Here is a 21,009-nt window from a genome sequence, read left to right on the forward strand (position 1 = left end):
AGTACAAATTCACTTTCTGATTTTTTTAAGGGAATGTTGGAACTCTCTAAGCAATTCCAGCACAAAGCACAGGGGTTTCAGGATTGTCAGCTTGTGAGAGAGCCTGGGAGATGCTGGGAACAACTCCCTGTGTGGTGCCTCTAATGAAACAGAAATTCTCCTTCTGTTTACAAGTCACAGATTCCCATATAAAGAAATTATAACTTAGGATCATTCGAACACTGCACTTTAAGAAAACGGCCTGCACAATTTGTCTTTGGTAGTTGTTGTTCCTTCTTTAACTTACAAAGGAGAAAGAATGCGCTGAGTCATAGGAATGAACGTCTAGAGGGGCGGGGCGAAAGGTGAGTTACCTTTTTGTCCTCGGCCTCTAGGACTTTGTCTGTAAAACATGTTTGTGGAATACAAATGACCGGGCATTTCATTTTATAGCCTGTTGAACAAATCAGTTTATTAACAGAGAACTAGCTGATTCATCAGTGTACCTGCCTGTCACCGAATTTGCTTCTCTCTATGTACCTGATTTTTGCTACCTTGTATGGGCTTTGGAACACATAACTAGGAGAACTGGCCTGACCCCAAAAGTGGGTCCATGTTCCTTAATGAACAAAGATGCCGTCTTGGCCCCAGTTAAGCTAGAACTATGTTGGCTTATGAGCGTGTGACCTTTACAAAGAATATAGAGGACAACAAACACCCAGTGAGTGGCTGCAGCTACTCCAGTGTTACTTGTTTCCTATGAGCTCAATGCATCAACATCCAAGGCTCTCCCCCAACAGGAAAAGTATGTTCGCAGGACAGCTGCAAATGCTTCCTGACTGGCTCATGGGGCCTATTCTAGTTCAGTGCCATGAGCAGAACCATGCCGACCACCACAAATACACGTCTTATGCAGGAGTTTGAGAGACTTTCCTAAATAAAGTATATGAACTTTAACGCTTCAGCTTGAACATGTCTATTTGTCGCCAAGAGATCTTTCTGCATTCAGTTGAGGCTATCAGTAAGTGAAATCATATCACAGTTTTCTCTCTTAAGAGAAACAGTGATTTAAAATTTTTTTTTAATATTAGATTCAGGTTTACAAAACGACATAGTGACTAGACCTTTATACGCCTCACAGAGTGATAACCCCCCAATCTACTACCCCTCTGACATCGTATACAGCTGTTACAATTCCATTGACTATATTCCCTATGCTGTACTTTTTATCCCGTGACTATATACAGTTTTGTACATATATATTTAATTATAGTTGACATTCAATATTATTCTACTTCAGCTTCAGGTGTATAGTGCAATGGTTGACTATCTACACAATCTATGAAGTGACCCCCTGATAAGTCCAGTACCCATCTAGCATCCTACATAATCTTTACATTATTGATTATATTCCCCATAGTGTATTTCACATCCCCGTGACAATTTTGTGACTACTAATTTGTACTTTTTAATCCCTTCACCTTCACCCCGGCTCCCCAGTCTGCTCCCATCTGGCAACCATCAGTTTTTGGTCTGTATCTCTGAGTCTATATCTGAAACAGGGATTTTTTAAAAAAAGTATCTTCCAATAAGGAACGTGCTTTCTTTCATTAGAATATGTTACTATCTTAAATATTTACTGTGGCAGTTTATCTGAAAAATCATTGTACTTTATCATAAATCATTGGTTTTGCCTTGTAGAACTAAATCTTCACATCTTGAACTTTATGACAAGAAGTTATATTAATTTAGGCCAGGATCCCTCAACCTCCATACTACTGACACTTGGGGCTGCATAATTCTTCATTGAGAGGACGCTGGTCTATGCATTAAAGAACATTTAGCAGAAGCCCTGGGCTCTACTTACTGGATGCCTGTAGCACCCCTCACCAACTGTGACAACCAAAAATGTCTCCAGACATTACCAAATGTGACCTGGGATGCAAAACCAATGCTGGCTGCGAGACACTGATCTAACCGTTAAAATCTAGCAAAAAAATGAAAAATAAAAAAACACTCCTACTTTATTACACATTACATATTTACAAAGTAAAAATCCTTAAGTTATAAAAATAATTTCACATTGTAGGACCTGATTTTAATTATTTTATAAGGGAGCAAATGAAAAGAATGTCTCCTGTGCGTTTGCACAATAACTGACTATTCTGTGACCTAAAATGCTGAAAAAGACTCTTGTCCCCCTGGTATTGTAGAGTGGAAGACTTTGTCTTGGGATCAGCTCCCATCCAGCTCACAAAATAGAGAAATAAGTCAAAGTACCTATATTTGGAAGTTGTTAGACCTAGTCTGAACACATGTTAAAAGTATTTCACGAGACAATCATCAGAGTGATTCCTACCCAGGTCCCTTCACATTTTCAAGGTGCTTCCCCATGCACTGTCTCCCTTTGGATTTACGTAGCCACTGTCTTCTGTAAGGATTGTATAAACAGAGCCTAAGTGTTAACCTGTTTGGATAACTAAAGTTCAGTCGCCCCAGAATATCTTATATTCACCGAAGGGGCTTGGATCGTATTTCTTAAGTGGGCACTTTTTTTCTCTTCCACAGACGAGAAAACGGGACAGAAAGTGCTCTCCTCAAAGATCCCAGTGGACGTGATGTGGCTAGAGAACCCAATGGGAAAGCAAGCACTTGCCTGCCACTGTTTTTCAGCCCTTTGATTTATTCATAACTGATCAAATTTACAATTCTTTAGTTGGTTTTAACTTGTTTTCTCAGTCTTCCCATTGGAATATCAGCTTTTAAGATAGAGTCCGCTACGTTTCTTATTGACAAATAAACACTGAGCACCTACTGTGCCATCTCAGATGCAGCTGCCACTTAATACACATGTATTGAATGAACCAGAGAAATAAATGCAGGATCTGAGTAGGGGTGGGGGTGGGAGCTTCCTGCAGCCTGAGCACGGCCAGTGTCGCTCTAGAACTACCAGGGGCCTCTCCTCCCAGGGTCCCTGATTGGGCTTCCAGGCAAATCAGCTCCTCTGGCTGTATCCCTCCGTCCACCCCATGGAAGGACCACTCTGATGCACAAGAAATGCAGCTGGAGGCCCTTTTGTACTAATGAAGGCATGAAACATGTTCAACACCCATCCCCTTGGTGCATCTCAGCTTTCCCATTCTAAAGGAAACCAGGTGCGTGGGGGCGTTCAAGGTACAGAACTGCTCAGCTCTCCTTGTAGAGCTTACAGATTTTTGTCTGATTTCCATACCCATTAGCAGTCACCATTCATTCCCCTTTTGGTTTTAAGTCTTATTTTTCCACTTTCTATTATTCTGCCCACCGAAAGTGATGTTATTTTCCTTAATCAAATCTAAATTTAGAGCCACACCAATCAGTTGACACTGGCTTCTCCACGTGCGGCTTTCTCTTGGGAGGATGCCTTATCTTTTTCTCTAGGACAACCGCGTAAACCAAGAGCTCCGGTCAGCAGCCCAATTTGTCACATTCAGTCATGGGATTCAAAGAAAGCTGCCCTCTGGAGCCCTCCCTCAGGAGAGCATGGATCTACCATAAACTTTACTTTATATGAAGATGTAAGAACTTCAGGTGTTTGGCAGGAATAAAAACTTATTTTCCAATTTTCTTTTTTATGACTACTTGACATAGCCTTCAAAGAGAAGGTGGAAAGAGAACCAACAGTTATGCTCCTCGCATAACACAAATGCCTTACAGCGACTCTACAAGGTGGTTAACATGACCTCTACGGGATCAAGGTAGATGCAAAGTTCAGAGACTAACTGATGTGAAGTGTTTTTGTAACAGTCTTATCTGTGCTTTGGGGGAAGAAAGTCAAACCTTTTTACTATTTAGCCTGTTTCAAATGAGGCTACCTACCATGTTTCCCCCAAAATAGGATCTACCCAGAAAATAAGCCCCAGTTAAGATCGTCAGCCAGACAGACACATTTAGTACGTTATGACGATGTTCCAGAAGAAGATGACATGACTGTATTTGAATAAATGTAGATTGTTGTACATGAAAAAAATAAGACATCCCTGAAAACAGGCCCTAATGCGTCTTTTGGAGCAAAAAATTAATATAAGACCCGGTCTTATTTTCGGGGAAACACGGTACCATCCACGAAGACAATTTAACCATATAAGATAGCATATATGCAGGGCCTGGTTTGCTCTAGAGCTTTGGGCAGGATGCCCTGCCATAAATGTGGAATTTTCCATGGGAATTCTTTCTTTGACATGTTCAGTTTCCTTCCTGTGGCCATTACATAGTGTTTGGTTACATATCGTTTTCTTTTGGAGTGGCTACAAACAGCACAAAAGCGTTAGAAAGAACTGCAATACCAAAAGTAAAAAAATAAAATAAAATAAAATAAAAGGAGGGGGTAATGAGAAACGGGCCTGTCTTCTTGGCCTTTTGAGCTCATTGGATAAGATATGATAATAAGAGCTTTTCAAATCAACACTGAGACACCTTAGATCTGGAGAGTATTTTACTCAGATAAAAATAAACTTTCAAAGAGAATTATTCAGTAAATGGGCTGCTTCTTTAGTGACTGTAATTTTTCTAAGACTAATAAATCTAACCTTGAGTTTGACCGGTTAAGAGACCAGTCAAAATTATGAAAGAGTATAAATTCTTTCACCCTCAAAGTTCTTTATATGAAACATTATTTCATCACAAAACCTCACTGGATGAATCTTGAGGATTAGCTATTTCATTTGTTATATTCCTTAAAAACCTCATCTCTATTTTTTTCAAGGGGTTTTTTTTCCTCCTACCAAACTCACATGCATTATGGAAAGCATTTACTAACTGCATAATTGAGTGCAGCACTGTTCTATAAATTATAACTAGTGAACTTTGAATGAATCCTTTTCTCAAGGAGTTTTATCATTAAAATCTGGCTATATAATTTAAGAGCCTAAAATGGGTTTCCTTCTGTGCCGGTTTTTATATAAGTTAATTATCATTAAATATCAGAGATTGTCAGACCTTCCCTCCTATTATGCTTCATCTTCTCCTTTTTCCATTAGTAGGTTCCTTGTCCTCCTTTTCAGTTCAGGATTCCAGGAGTCTCTCACTTGAGCTCCCTCTCTCAATCCTAGCTCCCTGGATCCACAGGGAACAAAGCTCACAGGAGTCAATTACTCTGTGTCTGGTGAGACCCCACACACAGGAGAACAGAAATACCCTTGGCTGGTAGTCCAGCTGTGTCCTTTTCTTATGTGCAGAAAATGACTCCCTAACTCTGCACTGGCCAAGTGTATCAGATCCCTGCTTCTGTTGTCAAGATGTTCTGTCAATGGGGTTCTTCTCATTGTCCTGTGGAGACCTTACTCAAAGCTTTTCATTTCCATGCAAAGCCATGTTATTGTGAAGAACTGGTATCTATAGCGACAAAGAACTATGCTTTGTACGAATGAGATATTAAAAGTGTAAAAGAAAAACAGATAATTTTTATATCCAGTTTATCAGTGGCCTCATCAAACCCTTAAGACCCTCTTCCTCAGCCAGATTTCCACCTCACCCAATATTTGAATTCATGTCTAAATCTACTATAGAAGTGAGATGACTTTGCAAGTGATGAGAAATGTCAATGTTTGATAGGTCAAGAGAGATCTATAACTGTCATGTTTCACCTACTGCAGCTCTGTATCCAAACCTCAAATTTCTTCCATAATTAATTTTCCATAATTCACAATATTTTATCTCCTTGAGAGGTCAGTGGACTGGGGTCAAAGCAGGCTGGGTGCCAGCCAGATTTAAGACAGGCAGGCAGAGCTATCAGAAGGCTTGGTGTAGGGATGCGATCTGTATAGTACGGAGCCATAAGACAGAGGCATATCAACAAGCAAGAGGCAAAACCTGAACTGTTGCAAGGCAGCGATAAAGAAAAAGCAGACCTCGGCCTGGGAGGACCCTGAAAGCAGCTTCCTCCATTCAGCACCACGGAGAGCACCCCCAAATGCCCCGCTTTTCCCAGGTTCCCTATTAATGGCACCCTCTTGTAAAACCCCAAAACTAGTCTTTTTCAATATCTATTTCTAAAAACTTGCCAGTAATAATAGTTTGAAGGATCCATTTTTAAAAACTATGAAAATGATAGCATTCACCCTCAGTCCCGTAGCATACCCTGGTGAACTAACTGCCTGCCAAGGAGATGCATAAGAAATGGCCTCTATTTTCAAGTATCCGGGAAGAGTAGGGTATTGGTTATAGGTACAAGAACTGCACTGCAAGAATGATAGATGCTATAATAAATTAATATACAAAATTGCAAGGGGCCACTTTTACGCTGAAGTTGGTAATAACAGGCAAAATAACATTTTATTAAATACTTTAAGGAATCTTAAGAGAGAATGTGAAAAATAAAACTTTATCATTTTTATGTAATCTCACTTCAAGCTAAATGTAAGAAACTATGTTTATTCAGATTATGCTCAATATATCTGGAGGATTTGTATAACATGTCGTATTTTACAGAATCATAAGATTGGCAATAATTTTATTCAATCCCTTGCAAACAGCACACATGCCTATTGTCATTCAGAGGAAGGCCCCACCAGGTAGCAATGTCCAGTTTCTGGCACCTCTCCCATCTTCATTGAAAATCTGCTGAAAAAATTTCAATTCCATTGCCTGTAACTGTGAAACAGACAAGCTCCTTTGGTTCAAACCTCTTTTGAACCATTCATGCACATATTAGCGTACGTATTCCTTTTTTTTTTGTCTTAGCAATAACACGACTGCTCACAAACAACAGAGCTGAGCATATTCCGTCACCCGGGGAACAGATTCCTAAAGAACTTATCATTGAGCTTCCCCACGATACCATGTCTGTCTGTCTGTCAGCCATGACAAAAAGCAGTTGTGATTCTTCCTGCCACAGAAACACTGAACATTAAGTTGGATATGAGAAAATGACTCCCGTGGCCAGTGAACAAATACACAGAAGTGATAACAAGAAACACAGAGCTGGAATGTCTATACAAAAAATGCTTTGAACTAAAATCAGCAGAGTACAGTGCAAAGAACACAGGCTTTAATGACTTGGGTGAACTCCATTCTCTACAACTTACTAGGTATGGGAATTTGGGCAAGCTGATTTCCCTCTCTGAGCCTTCACTGCTTCATCTTTTAGCAATTGTTGCTACAGCAGAGACCAAACAAAGACTCCTGGGTCCATAATTACACAGATTTAAGAATTTCAGGTATGCGTGTAAGCCTAGAATCAAAGCTTCAGCAGTCAAGATACCTATTCCCTTGCAGACTCACCACCCAGATATTCTCCAAAGAACCAACAAGCCGTGGCCAGTAACCATCCATTTGCAGGATTTGCCCCTACCAGCTGTGAGTCAGCTGTCGCACAGGGCATTAGCTCCAGCCCTTCAGCAGGAGCAGCCACTCATTGGTGCTGCCTCCTGAGATTGTGAGGGTGAGAAACTGTCTGGGGAGTGGACCTTCTCCCTACACCTGTATTGAGTTTTATGAGTTACTGGTCCTACTGTGCCCACACTGCACTACTGTACATGGTTAAGCAGTACCCAAGCCGAGGGGGCACCATAATCACCAGAGGCCCTCTGAATGGTACACCCCGCCATTGGGCAGTACCCAACCATACACGGTGGGCTGCCACTGACTTTTAAGGAGAATGCCTGCCCATAGCCTTGGCAGAAGGGGCAGCCCTAGGTTTTCATGTTTGACTCCAGTAATCCATTAAGATTGACGCCTTGATCTGAACCTTAACTAGGAACCAATTACTCACAAAATGCTTAGTAAATATTTGCTTTAGGAGGAACAAAAGTAAACGCACAATCCTACCCGAAAAGAATTTATAATTACAATCGTCTTGCTTCCCTCGATAATATTTCAGGAAGAATTTTAAGGTTAATAAAATTTGTGTAGTAGTTCTTATACTTTGGAGGAAAGGTGATTTATAAACACAAGCTATTTTTATTGACTCTAGCTCCCTAGTCAGTTCTTTATGAGGTCAGTGTCCCCAAGAGGAAAGAAGGGTAGTGATTAAAAAGCATCAACAGTTGCAGTTTCTTCTAAGTGATTTTCTTGACAGGAACCAGGCAGGATTGGCTTTTCACGCATCAGTTCATGATGAGATAACTAATTCTGGGCGCACCATCCTTCCCAAGTCCTGCTGCGATCACCTTGGTCAGACCAGGCACAGTTCCCATGAACAAGCTTAAACCGAAACGTGGTCCATTAGATGGAGTGTCAGTGCCTATCAGAAAACAAAACAGGACATCCCTACCACCAATCGGGTCCGTTTAACCAGTCAGCTTTTATATACGAAAAGGGCAACATGGATAATGAAAGCAACATACTCTGCCTCTGGTTCTTCCTGAGCAAGAACATATGACTCCCTTGCCTTAGGTCCCACCCTTGGGTTATAAGGCACCAAGGGTGGACCTTTTTGGGACACTTAGAGGAAATGTGTTCTGGGATGAGCAGATAGAATCGCCTGCCATCAAAACAGCCATTTTCATCTTTGTGTGGGTGTGTATGTAGTGGTAGGAGGGCAGGAGGAGAAATGCAATGATACGTCCTCAGAGTAGAACGGTGGAGTCCAGTGTACAGGGTGGGGGTTTGGAGCCAGAATCCTGAGTTCCACTTGCTCTCTGGACCCTTTTAGCTGTGTGATCTTGTGCCAGTCACTGGACCTCTAAGTTTCTGTCACTTATAAAAGGAGATTAAGATAGTACCTGTTTCCCAGGATGACTTTACTATTAAATGAAATAAGAGATATAAACATGTTTATCAAAATATCCAGCACATGGTAAGAACTCAAAAATATTAGTGTTATATTTTTAATATGTGAGGTATAATACAGAAGAGAGGAGGATGCTTATTTAATGATGGTTAAATGGATTGAAACAAACACGTAACAAGACAGACATGAATTATGATCATTTTGAGGGAGATTACATTACCAATGACAGTTTTTAAATTATTTTATTCCTTTTATACATTCTTTGGTGTGTTTTGCATCCTGGCGCTGATTTAAGGTTAAAATCAATACTGTCATGGCGCATATTTATCATGTTTTTGAAAAAGAAAAATTAACAACCATGTATGCAAATGTCTAACTTTATAGGATTAAAGAAAAGAAAGTGTGAGTGACTGCCTGTCCTAGTAACCTCTAGGCGTAAGGCACAGCTTCCTCCCCATAAGACAGACGTCCAGCCATCTGTTCTTCCTGGTAGAAAATAGTGAAACCATTTAGAAATAGAAATCAAGTTTCATGAGGCTCTCACGGATTGTCAACAAAAGAGATTCTTTCGTGACCTTTATTCTTTACAAGGAGTGCATCACTCCCGCTTTCAGATGCCTCCAAAATATAGAGGCTCCACCCAACTCAGTAATACCTCCTCAGTCTAGCAAATTCAGAGCAGCATCAGAAGTAAAGCTAGTCTAAGGGTGTGATGGACACAAGTACATGCGTGCACACACAGACACACACACGTACCCACAATGAGCTGGCCTCTGTGTCTATTCATGAGAACAGTTCTCTCCGCATTTCTGAGCTTCATCTAAAAAATAGAGTTTGGTGGTGGGGGGAGGGCTGCTGGCATGATCTTTATTTCAGGTCGTTTTAGACCAGCAAACACTCTTTTACATTTGGGAACTGACGTGATGGTTATCAACTTCATGATCTTTATTTCAGGTCTTTTTAGACGAGCAAACACTCTTTTACATTTGGGAACTGACGTGATGGTTATCAACTTCCCAGTGTATTGAGTAAAACCGTTTAAAAATCCCTCTACCCTTACCAGCATCATTTAGTAAAGAGCAAGATATTTTTGACCCTAAAGAAGCTGACAGGAAACAGATACAGAAAAAGGTTAGTCCTTCAGTGCTACAAAAGACAAATGGCAACTTGAACACACACAAGCACTCATGCACAAACACGTGATATGTCACTGGCTGTTGAACAGTGACAATTCTGTCTCAGGCCAGCAAGGTCCTCAGTGCATGGTTCCTTGGACTCGCTTCTGCTGAGAACCCTACTTGTTCTCTCTTTGATTCTGTGGGGCAGATCTCACATAAAGGTTAAGTTCTCCAGGATATATCACTCAAGTCAAAGCAACAGAGGTGCCTTTATCTGTTTTACATCTCCTACTCTTGTGGGAGTATGTTAGCTGGCTCATCACATTTTCACTGTAGATGTAAAAATTCACCTTAAACACCTGAGAGGTGAGGAGCCACGTGGCAGCTGCTCTCTCACCTCTCTCCTCAAGGACACTCCTCGCTGCCCCTTCACTCTCCGGGCATGTAGGGAGCAAGGACACACCAACCAAAGGGGGGAGGGGAAGAAAGTGAGGAAGAGGAATCCTGCCAAGCTTTCCTCAGAGGGGCTGATGGGAGATAATGTTGTATGAGCCGTGATGGCACATCGGCAACTACCTCCGTTTCAGCTGGGGCTACACTCCTCCTTTCAGAGCACAATGGACCTCTCCTTCAGAGACTCTCAATACATGGACTCTTGGGGTGCTTCCCAGGACCAGGATGGTCTCTGGGTATTGAATGCATACGAAGATGCCCCTAGAAAAACAACAGGACCTGATTCCATGTTGGCCATAGCCCCATCCAAGAATACTTGTTTGAAGGATTCCTCAAAGACTGTGAACTATTTAGAAAGTCTGGAGTTGGTGGTTTGATTTCATTCATACCCAAAAAGGATTTCTCAGAGATTTCTGGAACCCATGGTAGGTTCCTTCCCCTCTGGAGGGACACTGCAGAGGGACCTTTGCCCATCAGGCGTAGTACCACCATCCATGAGGCATCCCATCGGCTTGGGATTTTCCACCAGGGTCACCTGACGCACCTGAGATCTCCCTGCAGTTAGAGCCGGGGTGTCCAAACTGCGGCCCACAATCCATTTTTAATTGGCCCACAGCAAATTCCAAAAACATATTTAGTTTACTTAAATAAACCAGATGAGGCAATATGTACTTCACCTTGAGTGAGTGGCCCGGTTGTTTGTGTATTTTACCTCATATGGCCCTTGGTGAAAAACGTTGAAAAAAGTTTGGACACCCCTGAGTTAGAGTCTCAGTAGAGAGCTGGATGCTGGAATCTCTACCAGCGCCCAGTGAACTACCCTGGGACAGGCCCTTTTCCTTAACTCCTCTGTAGTCTCCATATTGATGAATTCTTTTAACAAACCCAAGAGGCTAATTCTGATCTATCCAAGGCAACTAGCACATCAGTGGAAGGCTTTTACAGACAGATCTTCTGTAAAACAGAGAGCCCAGTGAGCCACAATCCTTTGCAACGCCTGTCATGAGTGGTAGGTTAAAATTATTTCAAGACAGAAATGCAAGCTTAGGGTCAATTTATCAGCTCTTTGCATGTGGAACACCATAAAAATCAGATAACCTGTCCCCATTTAAAACGAACATTAGGTGTGTCAAACTTTTAGTACAGAGTAGTAGAAAATACTTTATGGTCTATTCATTAGCTGTTGTATTTTCCTCCTTTGTTGTGTGGCAGAAGCCATTTCTTTGTCTCACTGCTTTTCAGTACTGCCATCAATAGTATCGCACAGAGCCAAAAAAATGATTCACTATTATGTTAATCATTGGGAATTATTTCTAACTGGAAAGGAGATTAAGCTTTTAACTCCCACTTAAGAAAACGTGTCTTTGAAGTCAAGTGAAGGAGGCCCCAGACAACAGAGCTTAGTTCCAGGCAGGTTTCTTTTTTTCTTTATAACCCCTTTCCTCTCTCAAATTTTCCCACAGTGAGACCTCATGGCACCAGAGCAATAATGATAACAATGCTTTCATTTTCTCATTAGTTCCCAATGGCTTCAAATGACCAACTGAGCTGGAGACGGAGAAAAGGCAAATGAATGATGCATAAATAACTTGCTCAAGGGCAGGCAGAGGCTTACACCTCGGCCACCTGCTGGCATTTGAGCTTTGACAATAATCACTTGTAGAGGTCTCTGTGATGCTATTGCAGGAAGAAGACAAAAACAAGGAAAGGTAAGTAGAAGGGACACATGGATTGAACACCTACTATGGATTAGGCCCTCTGTTGGGGGCTGTCATGTCTGTGACCTCGTTTGACTTTCACAGTTGTCCTGTGAGATAAGAATCATGACCTAGACCTTCGAAGGCCAGTGCAAAAGGGCTTCTGTGAGTACTTGCCCAAGGTCACAGAATCTGCAAGCGGGAAAGCGAGGATTTAACCATCTAACTCCAATCCTGGTGCTGAGAAAGCAACAGAAATCTTTCATGACGCACAGCTCCTTTTCTGGTTAGAAATGACCCGCAAAATTCTAGAACAATCAACCAAAACAGAAACTTCACTAAACAATTCTTTTGTGTTTTTGTCCTATATAATGTTAGATCACTGACTCTATTTCATGTACAGTGTAAGTAAACTGAGTAAATACATTAATTAGTCAACAATGTGGGTTCCAGTCCCAAGTCAGCTGGTTCCGGTCCAGTTTGGTGTTGGGCTGGGGACCAGTCAGCACAGATAGGAGGAAGAGACTCAGACCCAGGTTTCTGACTTGGTAGGCTCCTCAGGTGGAGATTCAGATTTCCAAGTACACACATCCGAGTGGCCATTCTCATCAAGCACTGGTTTTGATTTTCCAAATTTGTTTACTGTATATATTTTGTTTTTAGAAAATGGATGGCTGCCATACTAGCAGGTTTGTTTTAGGATAAAATGTTTCACCCTCAGTTTTCAGATGAATAGAACGAAGAACTCTGGGAACCAGAAATAGTTAGAGGTTAAGGGTTGGGGCGGCAGGGGGAGGGGATCATTTTGTGTAGAAATTAAGTAGGATGGGCTTTAAGGGAGAAGGGATTAGACAGGAACAGGTTTAAATAGTGATAAAGACAAGTTGGTCTCTGCTACCTACTGATTACTATTAGGAGATATTTATAGAGAGCCAGCCTCCCCTCAAAGCACTAAACACAACCGATATGTATACATCTCCTTTATGGAAAAAGACATGTTCTAAAGAGAAACCTTATTTCTTTCCTAATACAGCAAGCCTGATAAATGGTGGAAGAATTTACTATATGTGGTCTGACGATTAAATTCACGAATTCACCCTAGAAAAGGCACTACATACCTCATTGCTGAATATCACTAGGGTCACCTTCAAAGTACTCCCCTTGGGAAGCTATGCACTGATGCCAGCACCTAGTCCACCCTTCAAAGCAATTTTGGAGCTCTTTTTCTGGAATGGCCATCAGAGCTGTCGTCATATTACCCTTGATGTCCTGAATGTCATCAAAATGTCTTCCTTTCAATATTTCCTTTATCTTCGGGTAAAGAAAGAAGTCATTGGGGGCCAGATCAGGTGAGTAGGGAGGGTGTTCCAATACAGTTATTTGTTTACTGGCTAAAAACTCCCTCACAGACAGTGCCGTGTGAGCTGGTGTGTTGTCGTGATGCAAGAGCTCCTTCGGGATTTTTCTCATGCCAAGATTTTCAGTGAAGATTTTCCTGTTTCTCTATTGATGTTTACTTGGTCTGCTATACTTCTCACAGTCAGCTGACAATTGTGACGCATAATTCAACGAATTTCTGCAATGTTTTCGCCAGTTCTGCTCAGTTCTGCTCGTTACTGGCCACCCTGACTTCTCTTCATCAGGGATGCATTCTCTCCCCTCAGAAAAACTTTAATTCATTTGTACGCTGCCGTTTTCTTTGCGGCATTATCCCCATAAACTTGGACTAACATGTCTCTGATTCCACTTCCACTCTTGCCAAGTTTAACAAGAAATTTAATGTTCGTTCATTGCTCTAATTCAAGCTCAGGCATTCTCACGACGGCACACAAAAACTTGCAACAACAATAATGAACACCACTCAGCAAGACACCACCACACGTCGACATGAACACAGCTGTGAGGCACTGGTATACCAAGGTTATAAACCCTCACCAAGCTGTTTGTACAGGGTTGCCAATGTAAGTGCATGGTGGCAAGTTCACGGACTTAATTGTCAGACCTTATATGACTGCCCAGAATTCAGTCCCATGGTGGTAGCACTTATTGGCCCAGCATCCTCCCTCCATTCCTCCTTTCCTTTCCTCCATCCCTCCCTGTTCCCCTTCTCCTTCCTTCCTTCCTTCCTTCCTTCCTTCCTTCCTTCCTTCCTTCCTTCCTTCCACAATGCTTTCTTGCTGCCATATACAGAACAGGCACTAAGTTAGACTTGAGGAGAACAGAGTGATAAATCAGACAGTGGTCTTCAAGAAGACCACATGTAAGCAGCCCACAACTGAACAAAGTCAGTTAGCAATGGGGTAACTTAACGAGGATGTATTTTCTGCTGCATTTGACTATGAGCATGGATTATTTTAAAAGAAAAAAGAAAAAGAAACAAAGCATGTTAGAATAGGTACATTGGAATATATAAATACTCATGGGACTTTCTCTGTGACTCAAACACTTACATTAATTACCAACCTTAAAAGTTTCCACATTCTAATGTGTTACAACCAGAATTTTATTCTTTTAACTTCCAATGTTCTACAACTAATATCAACCCAGGTATTGGATTCTTCTAACAAAATGAAAAATCACACTGAAAAGCAACTCATTACTTTGGATGAAAATAAACTCTGGCCAAGTTATATTTCATTCTGTGGGAAGTGTTGTGCATTGAACCTACAGTATCCTAGTTGACATAGCAGCATACTTTAATTACCCCTAAAGGCCATTTGATTTGATAATATATTCACCACCATGCAAAATTTACATAATACTTTACAATTACCATTAATATGCAAATGTTAGGCTAAAGATTATGTGGCCTAGAAATGCAATGCAAGTACTTCTCTGACAATTACACTCTATGTGCATATAGAGATCTAACCCAGAAGGCCTTTCAATTTTAGTGAGGAAATGGCTAATGGCTGTCAAGACGAAATGTGAATTACACAACTTATCATAGTTCAATAAACAGTTATTCAGTTTTGGGCACTGGGCTGGGCACACAGAATATGAGGGGAACAACATTTTTCTCTTTTTGAGAGGGCCTCCATGATGTTAGAAAGCTTATGAAAACTAGCAGCATCCAAAGGCGGGAAGTAAAGGTTAGACACGTGCATCCTTTGGACATGTAAATACCAGGAAAATAACTCGCCAGGTGAATATTATGATACACTAATACCAGATAAACCATTCTTCTTCTCCTTTCCTCGACAATAATCCATCTAGAAAGGGAAAAGGAAACAAAAGCGGGAACAGGAAGATGTACCTATGTCACTGTAGCATCATTGTTGATGTATTAAATGTACTAGTGCCAGGAAATTCAGTTACTGTTCCCACAGCTACTGAACTTGCCTCCTGGACCTGGTAAATTAAGTTATGAAAATGAGTCTCACTTAGAGCACAAGGAAACACTGCCCCTAAGCAAGGAAACCACAGTTGGGTCGAGATTCACTAACGTTGTAGCCAGCTCTCCTCAAGATGAGGTCCAAGGAAGACAACACTGCCAGTGATAATCACTACTGGCCATTGTTCAGGAAGAGAAATGTTTCCACTGGGACCAGCTATCCAGGTACTGGGACCACCTGTCCAGGTGAAGGGACAGTGTCTTCAAGGAATTACCACGGGATCAAAGAGAATAAACAAACACCTTTTCCCTACACAATAAGGCATGAGATGTGATATTGTATCATCCACCCAGTAAGAAAGGAAGCCCATACTGAGTTACTAGCACTTATGAATGCCATTTCTCATTAGGTTTCCACGAAAGCCCACGAGAGAAAAGGGGGCAGGGATCCGAAACTTGTGTGAAGGGCAAGTTTCATGTATTAGATGATTGCCAATCCAATTGATGGTGGCCACACCCGGACGAAGTCTGACTGTATTACCTGAGGAGAGCTGAAGATTGCGTTTTAAGTCAATAAGTCGCTTTGGGGGAATAACTGAAACCTGACTAGTATTAATCCAAGTAGATTTTCTTTATTATGCCAGCACTCATTTTCAGGTTCAATAAGGAATCTAAATCTTTAAAAGAGATACTAGGAAAAGGTCCTATACTTCATACTGAACAACGTTTTAAAAATTGTAAGACATGCCCATGCTTTTGTTCTCTGATGAATGCAACAGAGTAGTGTAGTAAGTGAGCTGCAAAATCATCAGCTGGCATCAGCAATAACTAAAGTCATCCGCACGAAGATGCTCAATGACATGCTATTTGATCATAGATGTTCTAGAATGAGGATCATTGTCTTTCTCTTCATCTCGACGCCTGCCTTCCTCCGGGACTACTTGTAGTAGGTCCATACGTGTGGTCTTTGACCTCATTTCCAGAGTTCAGTCCCATGGCTCATCAATGAGGATTCACTCCCTCCAACTGCATGTCAGCTGCCGCCTTCCACAGTCACTCCCGGAACCGACAATACTGAGAAAACACACTATCACCAGAGTCAGTCAGTTCCAATCGAGACGGCCTCCTCTCTTACCTCCTTCACAAGCTGAAGTATTTCAACCACCAGAGCCCTTCAACCTCATGGAAGCCTCAGGCACAACCAGCCCCTTCCTGCCCCCCTGCCGTCCTTCTCCTATCCAGAATCCATGGTCCACTATCACAGTCACGCTCTGTCTTCCAAAGTCCCTAAACGCCTCTGTCCTTCCTCTCTTCCTTCTCAACCCCCTGCTGTAGTCCTAACCAGCGGGGAGCCCTCCAAGCCAGTTTCGTGCCTTCGCAGAACAAGTGAGGTGACAGGAGGTAGACACCCCACTGGATGGGTTCACACTTATGGCCGAAACCATCAACCAGGCTCTTGGCACTGCCCAGGCATCTTCGTGCGTTTCTCTGATTAGTCTGCTCTCCCAGGGGCACATCATTTTACACATTTTCTGCATTCTTAACGTGTCTCACTGGCTCCCCTCACTCTAAGGGGATGTTGCTGCATTCTTCAGAGGGAAACAAAAGCCCTCAGTAGGGAGCTCATGTCAACTTCCTGCCACGGAACTCACATATTCTCTGGAATGCAGAGGCCAAGTGCAAGGGCTGGAGCATCTGATCACTGGGCTGAGATCCTGGCTCCCTGACTTAACTGTTGTTAGGCCTCAGGCAAACGACTTCACCTTTCTGTGCACCGGGTTCCTCATCGATGAAGACACAATGACAACACCTGCCTCTGTGTATGGCTGACAAGAGATGACCCAGGCAGAGCACATGGAAGTGTGTTTGGCACATAATAGGCACCCAGGACTGTTAGCTTGGATAAGTTTTTATAAATCTTGGCTCTCTCTTCTTCTATTCTTTGCTTCCTATTAAAATAGATCGCATAGCCTCCCTCCCTTTAAAAGCCAATTTTCCCACACATGGCTGCATCCCATGTCCTGTCCATCCTCAGAGAACAGCTCCATCAGCATTTCCTCTCTCTCCTACGTTAGTGGGCTGACCTGCATTCAGGTATGCTCAGCGGTACGCTGGGAAAGGTTTAACCACTAGCTCTCGGTGGTAATGGTGGGGGCTCACTTGTGTTTGCCAGTTTCTGTGATGTAGATACTTCTACTATGGCCAAGTTTAAGCTGTCCGTTGTTCAAGGGGCTACCAAACTTGCTGAAAATTTAATACCTGGCTCCAGACATCATTGATGTATGCTGTAGTTTCTCACATCTTTAAAAACAAATAAACAACAAAACAAAAACAACAACAAAAAAACAAAGACCATCACCAACAGAAACAAAAAAAATAACCTCCCAGGATTCCTATGCTCCCCCTCAATCCCAGCCCATGACACAACCAGCTACTGCTGCTTTGGCTAAGGCCCTGGAAGGAGCTGTCACCACCAGCACTTTCTAGGTGTAAATCTCTTGTCTACACCTCGCACACTCCACGTTGCCTTCTGTCTCCATCCCTCCATGGAAACTGTTCTAGCTAAGGTCTCCAGTGTCCTCTGAAAACATGTCAGTCCTCTTCTAAATTCTTGGCAGCCTCCACTGGTGCCCCTGCGCTTCTGGTTCTGCCCTTCCCCATCCAGCCTTTCCTTCACATGGCCCTCCTCTTCCTCAATGAGGCCCTTACATGAAGCTTTTCCACGGGGCTGCATCCTGGACCCCCACTAGGCCTAAACTGTCTCGAGACTATTTTAACCAGTGCCATCCCTTGCACACTAACTCACATGGCAAGGACTCCCGACTTGTTATCTCCAGCATTGGATTTTCTTCTGTGTTCTCCGATTTCAATCTGTACCTATTTTGATAGTGAAAACACTACAATCTTAGCAGAATGGAGGGACAAATCAAGGATAAGACTGTTGCTCGCCTTGACCAGAATTCAGGCTGTCTGGGAATAAGGGACCGTCCACGCTGTGAGTCGCTGAAGGAAGGGCTGGAGTCAGACCTGCAGGCACTGAGCTTTGCAGCCATCACTGGGCACGGCACGGCCGCCACTGTGCACACATATGCCTGGGGGCAGAGCCTGATGGCAAGAACCAGGCAAATGGAATCGCCCTTGGACAAAGTGGGACAAATGCAGGGCCCCCGGACACAGACACGGGGGTGTCCTTGGCACCCAGCACCCAGGCCTTCTGGGGTCATTTTCTGAACAAGGCCTTATGGCTTCAGGTCAGTGGGCCTTAGTGCATCAAAGGGCTACTGAGGCTGAGAAAACTGGACTCAGGACTTATATCAATTCTAGGATAGAGAAGAATTAATTTTAAAAATAAAGAAACTGGAGGGCAATGTATGTGTGATTTGCTCTGATACTTGAACATCCACTTGCATTTCCCAGTTAAGAAAAACTAGTAGGTTACAATCACCTACAAGAAAGCCTTCAACTGATTGGACAGAGATGCCAATAAAAAGGACTTAGGAATAAATTCTGTATTTGAGCAATTTTAGGGGCAGAAACAATTTTGCACAAGCTGTAAGTATGAGGCAAACCTTGTCAGAATTTAAGAGGATCAAACAAAAATCGGGATCCATGTACTCTACATTCATTTTTAGATAAAGCTCTTAAAATTGTGCATGTCTCTGGTTACTGAGGGGTGACAGGCAGCCCAAACATTCATCTGTATAGGTGATGCTTCAGAAGTAAACATTTCGATCAAATGCGACGGAGGGACCCCATCAATTGAAAAGAACGTGAATAATCAACATGAAAAAGAGCATCCAGTCCACACGCACGTGCTGAGCGCCTTACAACGTTCAGGTCTGAGAGATGCTGGGGTGCAGTGAAGAGCAAGATTTCTAAACACATACGCACCAAAGACTGACAGAAACGCAAAGCATTTTAGCAATGGCTATTGGGGTAATATAAAAAAATACATTTAATTGTCTAATTCTTAAGTTTATATTTTTTTCTATTATGTATAGGAAACTGTTTCACCATAAGAAAAAAAGGCAGAGAGTTTTGCTCAAGAAAAAATGTCAAAAGGGAGATGATTTCAGAAATGCCTTCAGATTGTTAAAATACCAAAACATCTTTGCTTCTAAGTTATCTCTATTAACTTTAGAGTCAGAAAATTAGCAAACCAGAAATAGAAAGTGTTAGTCTGGAACATTGTGGAAATTCACATAAGTTGAAAAAAAAAAAAAGCCAGAATTTTCCTCTGTTACTAACACTGTGAAAGTTAAAAGGTTTTCTGGAAACGAAGGTTATGTGGCTGATAAATATGCTCTGTAACGCTCTCCTCGGATTGGATTCATTCACAAATCTCCAAAGAAGGAGTTGGAAATACGGACTCCAGGCGAGTTATTCTTGCTCATAAATAAAACAGTTCAGCCTCTACCTGATGTTATGAGAATCTCAAATTCAGTCTATGGCGGTATCCAGAGCATTTGCAATTGAATGTTCGGGATGAAACACTGAGCTAAGAGAACTAAGAAGACCAAGAGAAAAACAAATAAACAAACTCATAGGAAAAGAGGTCAGATTTGTGATTACCGGGGGGGCGGGGGGGGGGGGCGGGAGGGGGGATTAGATGTAGGTGGTCAAAGGTAAAAACTTCCAGTTACAAGGTAAGTACTGGGGATGTAATGTACAACAGAACAACTATAGTTAACACTGCTGTATGGTATACTTGAAAGTTGCTGACAGGATAAATCCCCAAAGTTCTTATCACAAGGAAAAACCCATGTTTTTCCTTGTTTTCTTTGTATAACTATATGAGGTGATGGATGTCAACTAAACTTACTGTGATAATCATTTCACGATATACGTAAGTCAAGTCATTATGCTGTACACCTTCAAATTATACAACACCATATGTCAATTATATCTCAATAAAACTGGGGGAAACAGAATAAAAGAAGACCAAGAGGTAATAACAAACCACAGATTGCCGTGGCACTCATCCATCCTACTGCAGAGGAACTGAACGTGGGTCAGCTATTTCACTTCGACACATACGGAAGTTCCCATGCCTCATCCCTCCCGCAGGTAGGCCCTAAATTAAGGCTGTGGCGACATAAGATGGCCTGCACAGTTATAAAGGTTCCAGTCGGCCAGGTAAAATTCTATCCCACCCTCTCCCTCTCAAAAAAGTAAGTTAGCTTGTCACAGGGATGTTGTTAAAGAGACATCTTTGCACTTGATCTAGCACTCACGCACAAGCTTTGGTACTTTACCCATTATTAGGAACACCTGGTGTGTGACCACTACCCTGTGATACAGGTGAGAGCCAGTGTACATGCCACGTGCCAACCCTAATTCCCTGGACATATGCACACCTTCTTCCTGTTGTACTTTTCAGTCGACCTATAAGGCCCCCTCCACTAAAGCACACACATTTTTACTTCTGTCTCAGTGAAACATAAATAAGAAAATCAACCTTATAGACGCACAAAGCAGTTACAACACAGGCAACTCAGAAATCAACATGATGCACAATATTTGGACTTATGGAACTGATGGATTAGGACACCACCATTGGTACATTACCTGATGGAATGGAACAGGAGTGTTCAGGCTGGTTTATGGAAGGGGACATGGTGGTACTCGCTAATGAATGGCTGTCTTGATGGGTCCCTAAAGAAATTCCCTTTAGGATGTCTGGGCCCCTCAAGAAAATATTGCTTACTAATGATTCTG

At 42.2% G+C, this 21,009-nt stretch overlaps 1 protein-coding gene and 1 long non-coding RNA gene across 7 annotated transcripts in view; one reads left to right on the forward strand and one right to left on the reverse strand.

The window, feature by feature from the left end:
* Positions 1-21,009, reverse strand: part of ELMO1 (engulfment and cell motility 1) — a 476,666-nt gene that overhangs the window by 173,258 nt on the left and 282,399 nt on the right. The window lies entirely within an intron of this gene.
* LOC141573223 (uncharacterized) lies at positions 2,446-13,193 on the forward strand. Its single transcript, XR_012498932.1, has 3 exons — positions 2,446-3,716; positions 11,780-11,969; positions 12,991-13,193. It is a non-coding gene; the product is annotated as an uncharacterized LOC141573223 (long non-coding RNA).

This window comes from Rhinolophus sinicus, linkage group LG09, assembly GCF_036562045.2.
Source record: "Rhinolophus sinicus isolate RSC01 linkage group LG09, ASM3656204v1, whole genome shotgun sequence".
NCBI lineage: Eukaryota > Metazoa > Chordata > Mammalia > Chiroptera > Rhinolophidae > Rhinolophus > Rhinolophus sinicus.